The sequence below is a fragment of the Narcine bancroftii genome, chromosome 4, assembly GCF_036971445.1.
Source record: "Narcine bancroftii isolate sNarBan1 chromosome 4, sNarBan1.hap1, whole genome shotgun sequence".
Lineage (NCBI taxonomy): Eukaryota > Metazoa > Chordata > Chondrichthyes > Torpediniformes > Narcinidae > Narcine > Narcine bancroftii.
In genome coordinates this window covers 199206559-199220416 of record NC_091472.1, presented here as the reverse complement: position 1 = coordinate 199220416, position 13858 = coordinate 199206559, and positions in this window count along the sequence as shown.

Sequence of the window (13858 nt, the reverse complement as noted above, 5' to 3'; positions counted from 1 at the left end):
AACCTTTGTAACCACACCAGGATGCAGCCTATCAAGCACATGGAACATATCAGTCCTTATTTCTAACAATCTGCTCACAGCCTCCTGCCTATTGAGCTGAATATCCATTAACTTCTCTGTTTCCTGCGGTAATTTTACCAAGTCCTTAGAAACTGCTTGACTCCTACCTCATATCTGATAAAACCTATTTCCTCCTTGGTGAAAACAGATGCAAAGTATTTGTTAAATATTTCTCCCATTTCCATGTTCTGATTGATAATTTCACCTTTCTTTGTTTTCAGTGGCCCAATTTTGCCCCTAACCAATTTCTTACTTTTAACATAACTGAAGAACTTTTTGCTATCCCACTTTATATTATTTACAAATTAACTCTCGTACCAAATTTTCCCCTCCCGAATGAATTTCTTAGTTTTTCTCTGCTAACTTGTAAAGGCATTCCAATCTTCTAACCTCCCACTTGCTTTGTATCTTATACCTATTTCTTTTGGACATGATGCTGCACGAAATCTCCATTGTCAGCCACGGCTACCATTTGCTCTTTGTACAGCCTTTGCTCCTCTTTGGGATGAATATATTCTGAAACTTGTGAATAATGTCTAGAAATACCTGCCATTTTTGCTCAGTTTCCCTCTCATCTAGACTGTACTTCCATTTTACTTTGGCTATCTCCTCCCTTATAGCTGTATATACACCTTTATTTACCTGTAGCACTAATGTTTCTGGCTTCCTTTTCTTCTCATTTTCAATTTGCAGTTTAAAAGTAATCATATTATGGTCAATGTTCCCTAATGGCACCCCTACCTCAAGGTCCCTTATTAACTCCACGTCATTGCACATTATCAATCCAGAATCTACTTCTCCCTGCTAGAGTCTTTCATGAGCTGCTCCCAGAATGTATCTCGGAGACATTCATTTAACCCATTCTCTAACTTACCTACATCTACGTTATTTTCCCAGTCGATTTGCAAGATGAAATCATCCATAACTACCACTCTTACATGCCATTTTATTTGTTTTCATTTACGCTGATTCACCCATTAGATCCACTGTTCGGAGATCTGTTTTTAATCCCCATTATGGTTCTTTTGCCTTCACAATCTCTCAATTCTTTTGAAACAGGCACTACTCCACTTGATTCAATGTCTTTCCTTTTCATCGCCTGAATTTCATTCTTCACAGAGCCAACAGCCTCCTCTACCTAACTTTCTGTCTTTTCGATAAGAGGTATATCCTGGAATATTAATTTGCTAATCCTGTCCCACCTGCAGCCATGCCTCGGTAACTCTGATTACATCATAACTTTCAATGTCCATTTGCACCTCAAGTTCATCAATTTTATTCCTTATACTCCATGCATTCATATACAAAACCATGAACCGGCACTCTCTGATTTGCTACCTGATACCCTCTCTGAAATTCTCCTATCCCTCTTTGCCCCCTCCAGCTTTGAGAGTTCACAGTGTATTGATACTACGCCTATGTTCTCCTTCCTATCCATTTCCCTATCAGTCTGGTTCGCCACCCCCAACCATATAAACATATAACCACTTACAGCACAGAACAGGCCAGCTCAGCCCTACTAGTCCATGCCGTAGCAAATCCCCACCCTTCTAGTCCCACTGACCAGCACCCGGTCCATACCCCTCTAGTCCCCTCCTATCCATTTCACGATCCAGTCTTTCCTTAAATGTAAACAATGATCCCGCCTCGTCCACGTCTGCCGGAAGCTCATTCCACATCCCCACCACCCTCTGCGTAAAGAAATTTCCCCTCATGTTCCCCTTATAATTTTTCCCCTTCAATCTTAAACCATGTCCTCTAGTTTGAATCTCCCCCTTTCTTAATTGAAAAAGCCTATCCACATGTACTCTGTCTGTCCCTTTTAATATCTTAAACACCTCTATCAAGTCCCCTCTCAATCTTCTACGCTCCAGAGAAAAAAGCCCCAGTCTGCACAACCTTTTCCTGTAACTCAGACCCTGAAATCCTGTCAACATTCTCGTGAACCTTCTCTGCACTCTCTCTATTTTGTTTATATCAGTTTAAAACATTATTATTATTATTATTATTATTATTATTATTATTATATGATATATATATATATATATATATATCTTTGGCTTGGCTTCATGGACGAAGATTTATGGAGGGGTAAATGTATATATATATATATATATATATATAAAGCAGCATTATTAAACCTCGTTGCAAGTATATTTGCCCTCTTTGATTTTAGTTGCCACCCACCCTTCATGTAGATGTCATGTCTCCCCAGAAGAGATCCAAATGATCCATGAACCCGAAACCTTGCATGCTGAACCTATCCTCCAGGAATACATTTAACCTTTTTTTTTTCATTTTTGCACCTTCCTGGTCGTATCACTGATGTCAACCTTGAGAATATGATCCTGGATGTCTTGCTTTTGTTCTCTGTCCTAGCTCACGGTACTCCCTCTTCTGGATATCCTCTCTTAATTAGTAAATATCATTGCTATGCACGTGTACCAGGACATCCAGATGCTCACGCATTCCTCTCAAAATACAATGAACGCTGTCTAAGATAGTAGATAACCTTCTGGGTCCTGAAATGCAACATACCATGCGGGACCACTTGTCAGCTGCACATAACCTTCTGTCTGTTCCCCTGATGATGGAATCCACAATGACCACCTTGTTCCTCTTCCTTCCATTCTGCACCGATGGCTCCCTTGATCAATATGAGACTTGTCATCTTCCCCAAAATCATCCAAAACAATATATTTGTTCTTAAGATTACTTGCCAGTGGCATGCTCTCCACTGACCGAACAACTTTCCTCCCACCTTTGGCAGTAGTCCACCTAACTGACTCCCCCTATCAGGGGCTAACCAACTGCTTGAAAGTCATGTCAATAACTTTTTGACTTTCCTTAATAAGCCTCAGATCATCAAGTTGTAACTCCAGTTCCTTAATTATATCATTTAATAGTTATGTCACGGTACATCCCTTTATGAATGCACTATGGAAAGGGTAAAGGTCCTCTCTCTTGCCTCCTCACTTTCCCTGATGAGCAAATGGTCCTCCAAATGGAGGTGCAGATCACCAATCTGGTTTCTATTAACCTGTTTTTTTTTTAAAAAGTAATTACACCTGGTCCAGTAAATGCACTTAGAATATTATCTCTTACCTGCTCACAACTTCCATTTTCTACACCCTTGAGTGTTTGAACAGGACCCAGGCAGAGCCATTTTATAGGCCATACCTTCCCGAAAGCCTCTCCTCCTCTCTCCTCTAATGGTTGCCTCAAACTCCCTCCCCTCCCGAGTCAATCAACAGGTCCCAAGGTACACCTTACCTTCCTTCCTTTTTACACTTTACACTCTATTCCGTTCCACTCCCACCTTTACCTTAGGCCCATTAAATGCGATTAGAATAATCTTTCTTTTCTTTGGCTTGGCTTCGCGGACGAAGATTTATGGAGGGGGTAAAATGTCCACGTCAGCTGCAGGCTCGTTTGTGGCTGACAAGTCCGATGCGGGACAGGCAGACACGATTGCAGCAGTTGCAGGGGAAAATTGGTTGGTTGGGGTTGGGTGTTGGGCTTTTCCTCCTTTGCATTTTGTCAGTGAGGTGGGCTCTGCGGTCTTCTTCAAAGGAGGTTGCTGCCCGCCAAACTGTGAGGCGCTAAGATGCACGGTTTGAGGCGTTATCAGTCCACTGGCGGTGGTCAATGTGGCAGGCACCAAGAGATTTCTTTAGGCAGTCCTTGTACCTTTTCTTTGGTGCACCTCTGTCACGGTGGCCAGTGGAGAGCTCGCCATATAACACGATCTTGGGAAGGCGATGGTCCTCCATTCTGGAGACGTGACCCATCCAGCGCAGCTGGATCTTCAGCAGCGTGGACTCGATGCTGTCGACCTCTGCCATCTCGAGTACTTCGACGTTAGGGGTGTAAGCGCTCCAATGGATGTTGAGGATGGAGCGGAGACAACGCTGGTGGAAGCGTTCTAGGAGCCGTAGGTGGTGCCGGTAGAGGACCCATGATTCGGAGCCGAACTGGAGTGTGGGTATGACAACGGCTCTGTATACGCTTATCTTTGTGAGGTTTTTCAGTTGGTTGTTTTTCCAGACTCTTTTGTGTAGTCTTCCAAAGGCGCTATTTGCCTTGGCGAGTCTGTTGTCTATCTCATTGTCGATCCTTGCATCTGATGAAATGGTGCAGCCGAGATAGGTAAACTGGTTGACCGTTTTGAGTTTTGTGTGCCCGATGGAGATGTGGGGGGGGCTGGTAGTCATGGTGGGGAGCTGGCTGATGGAGGACCTCAGTTTTCTTCAGGCTGACTTCCAGGCCAAACATTTTGGCAGTTTCCGCAAAGCAGGACGTCAAGCGCTGAAGAGCTGGCTCTGAATGGGCAACTAAAGCGGCATCATCTGCAAAGAGCAGTTCACGGACAAGTTTCTCTTGTGTCTTGGTGTGAGCTTGCAGGCGCCTCAGATTGAAGAGACTGCCATCCATGCGGTACCGGATGTAAACAGCGTCTTCATTGTTGGGGTCTTTCATGGCTTGGTTCAGCATCATGCTGAAGAAGATTGAAAAGAGGGTTGGTGCGAGAACACAGCCTTGCTTCACGCCATTGTTAATGGAGAAGGGTTCAGAGAGCTCATTTCTGTATCTGACCCGACCTTGTTGGTTTTCGTGCAGTTGGATAATCATGTTGAGGCTCTTACATGATCACCTCTACCTTCTTCAGCTCCCTCGAATGTTGGAACAGTCCCCGGTCTGAGCCTTCAGGCATCTCAGAAATAAAACCTTTTTTAACACAACCAACAATTACAATTTCAACTTTAAATTAGTTAGCCCAAGTAATATCAAATTCTGTCCAAGGTTTTCCGTTAATAACGCACGTTCTTTATAATAGCCAAATAAAGGACTTGATAATATCCCAAATTTTTCTCTAATTATATCAAAAGAAAGCAACACATCTGCTTCAAAACAATCCTCTACCAATTTACTGCCCTTCAATTTCCAAGCTTTCATATAAGGATTAATCACCGAGAAAGGAATTATTTTATTCTGTCATAACGGAGTCTGAGCTAAAAATTTATTTTTAGATCTTATTTTTTGATCTCAATATACCAGATCTTCATCAAGTACCTCAGTAATACCAACGTATACTTTTGTTTTACATAATAAGTATTTCAATTGATGTACACTAAATTCAAAAGTCTGTGCTAATTCAATTTTAGCACATATTGGATGATGATCAATATCAAACATCCTATTAATGAATTAAAATTGAGCTGCCTCATAATAATTCTGATAATTTGGTAAATGAAGTCCTCCTAACATATCTCCATGTCAATGTTTGTAAGGAGACCCTCGATAATTTGCCTTTTAGATAAGAATAATAGCACTGTCACATTTAATTTCTTGAAAAAGTCTATTTGCCATTGAACGAGGAATAGATTGAAAAATATATTGAATATGAGGAATTATATTCATTTTAATGTAATTTACTCTTCCTAATAAAGTTTTTTTATAAACATTACTCGTTCAAAAAAAAACAATATATGACATATACAATAATTAACCATAAACATGAACGTTATTTTTTATATATAGAAAGAAAAGAAAAAAAAAGAAAAGAACCCCCTTCAGCCTACTCTCCTCAGGAGAACCATAAAGAAAGAAAAAAGAAAAACATATTAAAGAAAAATTAAATATATATATATATATTAAAATCTAATCAATCTAAATTGAAATGTAAATATTTTGAATATAGCAATTACTTATTAATAAAAAAATATACTTATCACGCAAAACATGCGTATTTTTATCCATTATTAATCAATATTTCATCTCATTATGCCATCTGTTCATATCAATCATATTTGTATCTTTCCACGTACTAGCAATACATTATTTTGCTATGGTTAAAGCTAAACAAACAAAAACAAGTTGAGACTTTTCCAATCCCAAGCTTTTCAGAGGTAGCAAATTACCCAATAAAAATACTGTTGGATCTAAAACTATTTTAATCTTATACAGATATTCGAAAAATGAATGAATTTCTTCCAAAAATATTTTATATGAATACATGACCAAACGGCATGAAAAAAAGTTCCAACCATATCACCACATCTAAAACACAAATCTGATTCATGAAAACCATTATTTTTACATTTCTCAGGCGTCAAGTATAATTGATGTAAAAAATTATAGTTAATCATTGTATAACGTGCATTTATCAATCTAGTTACATGATCATAACAGATATCTAACCAATCCTCTTCAGACAAAATAAAACCTGTATCCGCTTCCCATTTACTTTTAGATCTATCCCAACCGTTTTTATCCATACTATCCTGTAATATTTGATAGATAAATGAAATATAACTCTTCTCTGGTACCTTCATAAGGAAAGTCTCAATTTAGTATTTTCAGGTAAAATCATATCTCTTCCAAACATACATTTTACCAAAGATCGAATTTGATAATAAAGAAACAGAGTTCTTATCAATGCCAAAACTCTCCCTCATCTGATTAAAAGATAAAAATTTACCCTCTTTAAAACAATCACCCAAATTTTTCACACATTCACATCTCCAATGCAATAAACTTCTATTATGTATTGAAACAGAAATAAGTTGATTATTTTACAAAGAATTCAAAGCCAATAATTTATCCCTAGAGCCTGTCATTTTATTTTTCTTTATCCATAAATTCATTAAATGTTTTAGCATGGGCACATTATATTGCTGTAACAAAGTTATATTCCATCTAAGCAAAAATTGATGTATTTCACATTCAGAAATATTAGCCATCTCAATTTTGGCCCAACTAGGAGGCCGTACCAAATCCATCAATGAACTAATAAATTTAAGTTGGGCTGCTTCATAATAATTTTGAATATGTTGTAAACTTATTCCCCCCAACTCATATTTCCAAGTTAATTTATTCAAAGCTACTCCCGAAAATTTACCTCTCCATAAAAACTCCCTAACCATTTTATTCAAGTCTCGAAAAAAATATGATCAAATAAATACAGAATAGATTGAAACAAATATTGTATACGCAGAAAGATATTCATCTTAATTTTGTTTATCCTACCCATTAAATTTCTAATAAAGTTAAGGGTGAGTCCTTCCATCTAAACAAATCAAAATTATTCTTATTTAAAAGAGGTACATAATTTAATTTATTTAAATGTTGATTGTCAATATTCACCATTATATCTTAATATTTAATTTTATTACATACCCTAAGTTTTGTAACCTGTTTACAATATGAATAATCCACATCAGAAATTGGTAATATCTCAGTCTTATCCCAGTGAAATTTATAACCAGACATTTCTGCATATTGTTGAAAAAGATTCTGAAAATACCCCGGGGACTTTCTAGGATGTGTTAAATATCGTAACACACCATCAGCAAACAAATTAATTTTATACTCTTCCTCACCAACTTAAATTCCCTTAATATTAGCATCCTGTTTAATAACTTGAGCCAATGGTTCTATAACCAATTCAAATTTGTCCAGTAACTATGGACAGCCCTGTCTAGTTGATCTAGCAAAATAAATGCAGATGACAACTGGTCATTTGTCTCCACCCAAGCAGATGTATTTTTATATAAAGCCTTCACCAAACCAGGAAAGAGGGGTCCAAATTTAAATCTTTCTAACTCTTTAAATAAACAATTCCACACAACATGATCAAAAGCTTTTCATCTTCAAATGCTACTATCATTGGTTGAATTAGTTGCTTTATTTCCTTTTAATTTTTTTAAATTTTTTTACACTATGAACCATTCTAACCAAAATAAAAACAAATATTTCCCTCTTGAATATACACACTGTCATTTTCTCCCCTGTTCCCCCCTCCCTTCCCTCCCTCCTTCACCTCACCCCTCCGCACCCACTCAACGTTGAATCAATATAACACGTTAAACCCATTAAACAATGTCATCACACAATGAAAATAAACTTTCTTGTTGCATTAATTATTGTAATCAATTTAACAATATTATCGACTGGATATTTATTCTTATAAACCCCGCTTGATCTAGATGTACCAATTGTGGTAAATATCTCGCAAGTCTATTAGCTAATACCTTAGCTACAATTTTGCAGTAAGGATATCCATCTATATGAGGACACTTTCACAGGATCTCTGTTTTTCTTTGGAATAACTGGAATTAAAACACAAGAGAAAGACTCCGTGAACAAACCTATTTCAGTAACTTGCTTCAACACATCTGTAAACCCTGGAAGTAATTTATTATAGAACTCTTTATTTAGCTATATTGTAAATCCATCTTCTCCTGGAGATTTCCCACTGGACATCGTTTGTAATACGCCCTTCATCACTAGATGAGTAAGAAAAAACTATCAAATTCATTCACACATTTCTCATTCAAAGAAGGTTAATCTAAATTAGCCAGAAAATATTCGATTTGTTTATTATCCTGAACTATCCTGGAAGCATATAATTCTTGATATAATTATTGGTAACATTCGAATATTTCCTTACTGTATTTTTTGTCCTAGAGGTTTGTTCAAACTTTGCCTGGCAGGCCAATATTCGATTGGCTCCTTCCACTAACTCATAATAAAGTTGTTTAGATATTTGTATAATTTTCTATCTATTTATGTTGGCAAAATTTTATAATGTAATTTCAATCTTGATAAATGTGGCTTCTTATCTTCATTTTAATTCATTTGCAACTCTTCTCTAACACCCCAATCTCCTTTTCGAAATTTTGACTCTTGTCATATATTGCTTTTGAACTTCGAAGAATAACTCATAATCTGACCCCTTAAATACGCTTTCAGAGCATCCCATGAAAATAAAGTTTCGTTGCACTGAATCCTCATTTGATTGCAAAGAGTATGTAATATGATCCATACACAATCAATAAATGCAGGTATTTTTTTTAGTTCCATCTCTTTGAACTCCCAACGATAAGCAGTTTCTCTCACCTCAAAAACCATAAATGAAATAAATGATAAAGAATTATCGGACAAAATCCTGTTCTTATTTTCAGCATGCATAATTCCACCTTGTAATTGTGTCGATGCCAGAAATAAATCAATTATAGAAAAGGAATCATGTCTTGCAGATTTAAGTGAAAAGTCTTTCGCTGTAGGATTCAAGGATCCAAACTACCATTGAAGTCACCACCTCCTGAAATATTCCATTCGCCTGATTCAAATTAAAAAATGTTTAATTTGCAAATTCTTCATCATCTACACTCAGAGCATTAACAATCATCAATGTCCAAGCTTTTAAAAATATTTTACAATTCACCATCTACACGCTACCAGCCTTGGCAGAGAATGATTCCAACATAAAAGCTATCTTTTTACGGACTAAAATGGCCAGCCCTCGAGGGTCAGAATTGAAATTCAATGCAATAACCTGTCCAACCTTTTCAACTTTGAATGTTCTTTCTCAGTCAAATGGGTCTGATGTAAAAAAAAACCAAAACAATATCAACCTTCATATTTATTTTGAAATACAACTAGTGGCAGATGGCATCATAAGATTCAGAGTCTCCACCTCACCCAAACAGATCTCCATAAAAATATACAATATTGTGACTTGTAGCACGCTGATTCCTGTCAACGATCAGCTTGGACATTTCCTTCTATGCCAATCAATCGTTGAGTTTCTGGCATCTTCTTCCCATTCGAATTCCCATCCCTCTCCTGAGAAGCATTCACGATCGAATGATTCTGTACATCATGACTTGACTGATTATGTGGCAGAGAATTGACAAAGGTTAAAGCATGATAATCATTCTGAAAATATTGAGCCTAAAAATTCCCAAAGAACAACTTCAGAATTGCCAGGATATAAAAGGTGTGCTTCAGCATAACAGCTTTAGTTGAATTAAATTCTTGACACCTCCTAATAATATTTTGACTCAAAGCAGCATGAAAACACGTATTGCCTGAATCATCAAAAGACCCTGATCTTGACGAAATTCTTGTACAGCAAGATACAAAATTATTTCTTTTTCCGGGTACTGCAAAGAACGAACTGGAATTTCCCATGGAGGTTGACCAAGAAAAGTTTTTTTTAAATCCTTATCACTCTGTGCGCTCGATCTAATTCCAATCCATCTGGAAAAGACTGCACACAAAATATCAGCTATCCATTTCCTATCATTTATTTAATGTTCCTGTTCCTTCAATATCTTCTGGAAGACCTAAAATTTTAATATTATTAGGTCGACTTTGATTTTCCAATGAATTTATTTTTCAGAAATTCTCTTTTCTGAATATCTCACCCAGTAATGGAATGCTCAATATAATCCATCCTTTTTGTATATCGTTATACCTTATCATTGCAGTCAGTAAAAGCCTGTTCAACATTCTTAAACTTATCTTGAACAGTGTCAACTGCAGCAAATATTTACTGATATCAAATTTTACTGCGGAATCATCCCACTTTAAAGTTGAAATTTCTTCATATATGTTATTCATTTTTCTTTTCATATTATAAAATTGGGCATTGACCTCTAAACAAGCTTGATTAATTTGAAAAACCACATTTTCCTTTTGCTTAGCAATATCTTCTAATATAGTGTTAAAACTTTCAGCTCCAGCAGATATAGTCTTAAAAAAGTGTGTAAAGGAATCGTTTTAAATGTTTGAGGCCTTCCTTCCATAATTATAGCTGTTTAGCTTAGGATTTATTCTTATTCTTCTTCCAACATTCTTCTTTCTTCTTCATTTTCACCTGCTAATATCGCAGCCCGGTTGACCAGCCTGCAAGTCTGGACCCTCACTCCCCACAGGGGTCCGATCTTGTCGGCTCAGTGGAGGCCAATCCCGCCCACAGTCAAGAAAGAGAATAGTACGCATGCTCGAGTCTTTGCTCATGCCCAGCTCTTCCGACACACATAAGGGAGTGTCCTCCAAAACTTCCCTGCTCACAGCTAAGCCTCTGGCCACTAACATGTGATCGCATTTTCTTCTTGCCAGATAATAACTGCACTCCCTGGGCGCTTCAGGCACTCAGCAGACCTCGCACACATGTCCCTCCACTCCATAGATTGTTGATAGTGCTGGCACCATTTTGCGTGCACGAACACAACGAAGGCGACGGCATTCTACTCCACATGCTCTGTACAATCATCTGCTGCTTAGGAACAGCTCCAATGTACTTCCGTGGATCTGTCTAGAAGGTATGCCTTAATTCTTCTGCACTTTCTGCACTTTTAAAAGTCAATTGCATCATAAGTTAAATATTTGATTTCTTTATCAAGATTTAATTCACTTCTGATAACGTTCAAAATGTTATAGTGGTCTTTTTAATTCGGGCAATAATTATTCAGTTGGAGAGATGTGTTTGCACATTTTTTCTTCCTACGCCATCTTGCCACGTGCATTAAGACAGTGTCAATCTTGATATTGTATTTACACACCATTTGACACCAGACTTCATTCTATTCGTCTCTGGAATGTTCTTTCAGTCTCAACGTTGCCTCTTCACGGAGTTTCAATATTAGACTGGCATATAATCATTTTCAGACCAAGAGCCAATAGACCCATCTAACCACCCTTTTCATCCAGACTAAAATAGCCCCTCTACAAACGTACAGGCTCCTTTGTTTGGCCCAAATACCTCTAATCACATCACATCCACATATTCAACTTTGCAAGTTTGTTACATACATTCTACACCCTCACAGTAAAAGGTAACCTCTCGTATTCCTCTTGAAACTTTCATTTTACTTTGATCTGATGAGCTCTTGTTAGAGATTCCCCTTGACCTCAAACAATCTCTGCATTATCCAGTATATTACTCCACGGATTACACCCTATATGAGATCACGTTTGATTATCTTGAGGTCCACGAATTGAGACCCAGTCTGTTGAATCTCTTCTCTTACACAGGCTGCTGAGTTCTGGCCACATCTTGAACATCTCGTGTACACGCTCCTGGGACTTAATGGTATTTTGTCCTGTGATACGTTGACCAAACCCGAACACAATATGCCATATAGATCCCAGATAAAGCCTTAAACATCTGCCAAATTATCCCTAAAACTGCGCTCAATAATCTGTTGACGAAAGCCATTATGCCCAAAAACATATGAACTGCCATATCGACCTATGACAATGCGTTATACGTTACATTTGACCCCCGTTATTGGATTTGTATTTTCCGTGAATTTCCCATATATCTGCCATTCAGTCTGTACTAACTACAGATTTTAGACCATCAAATAGTAAATACCTCACATACTGTCATGATAATGAATATGCATGAGATGTATTCACCTGACCGGAAGTCACGTGGTATGAGAGAGAGAGAAGAGCGCGAAATGGAGGAACAATGAAAGCTGGAGAATAAAGACACGGAGATGTTTAACTGGTAAAACTTGCGTTATTAGTGTTATTAACTTCACATTTCGGGTGACAAATGTGACATTGGCGACAAGGATTAAAACAACAACATTTTGGAACTTAAATGTGATAAGAATTTTGATCTTTGATTCGGTGGCTTAGGGCTGAAAAAAGTTTCCTCATGGCAGGCACAGAAGCTAATTTTTTAACACTTCGAGGTGTTCCTCATTTTGACCCGACTGGTGATGCAAGCACTGTAAGTGTAAAGTGGAAGGCATGGCTGGAAGAATTTGAAGCCTACGCCGACAGTCGTTGCCTATTTCTTAATAGAGGTATGGTGGAACAAAAAGCGCAGAGAAGGGCATTACTTCTTTTCACTGCAGGACCCGCAGTTCGGGAAACTTTTAAGACACTTTTGAACACAGGTAGGAAGGATGAATACCGGAAAGCGGTCGATGCATTGAATGCACACTATGTAGTGACACCGAATGCTATCGCATAACCAGCCAAGAGATACGTCGAGACATGATGTGGAGTGTTATCGATGTGGAAACGGATGTCATTTTGGAAAAGACCCATGCTGCCCAGCAAAAGGCAAAGTTTGCAGAAAGTGCGGAGGTAAAGACCACTTTGCAAAGAAGTGCAAATGCAAGTCCAATGCAGACCAGGAGGGGAAGATCACAGCTTCCAAAGGCAAAGCTTGGGGGAAAGGAAAGTATCCTGGAAAGAAAGACACTATCTGCCATATAGACGGTGTCCCAGAAAGTGGCGATGATGATGATAACCAGGATGGACAGAGATATTATCAATTTACATTGAATGATGTACATCATGAGAAGGTCCCAGTGATCATTGCTGTGATAGTTCAGGTCATAGTAGACTCAGGCAGTGACAGTAATGTAATTGATCGACATTTGTGGGAGAAATTGAAAAGGAAAAAGATCATCTGTACTGTGATGATAATGAATATGTAGGAGATATACCGGAAGTCACATGGTATGAGAGAGAGCGATAAGAGCACAAGCAGGAGAACAAAGGAAACTGGAAAATAAAGACTCTGAGAAGTTTACCTGATAAAACTTGTGTTTGATGTTTTATTAACTTCACATTTCGGGCCACAAATGTGACATTGGCGACGAGGATGGGATAAGCTTGAAGAAAATTAAAGACTAAGGAAGATTACAGAGGATTAAAGAGAACTTCAAGGTGAAAAGAATTTTCTCTTTGACTCAGTACTTTTGGGGCTGGTATATTTCCTCATGGCTTGGGCAGACGGTGACTTGCTAACACATAGTGGAATTGCTCATTTTGACCCGACTGGTGATGCAAGCACTGTAAGTGTGAAGTGGAAGGCATGGCTGGAAGAATTTGAATCCTACGCCGACAGTCATGGACTATTTCTAGATACCGGTACAGTTGAACAAAAAGCGCAGAGAAGGACGTTACTTCTTTTCACTGCTGGTCCCGCAGTTCGGGAAACATTTAAGACACTTTTGAATACTGGAAGAAAGGATGAGTA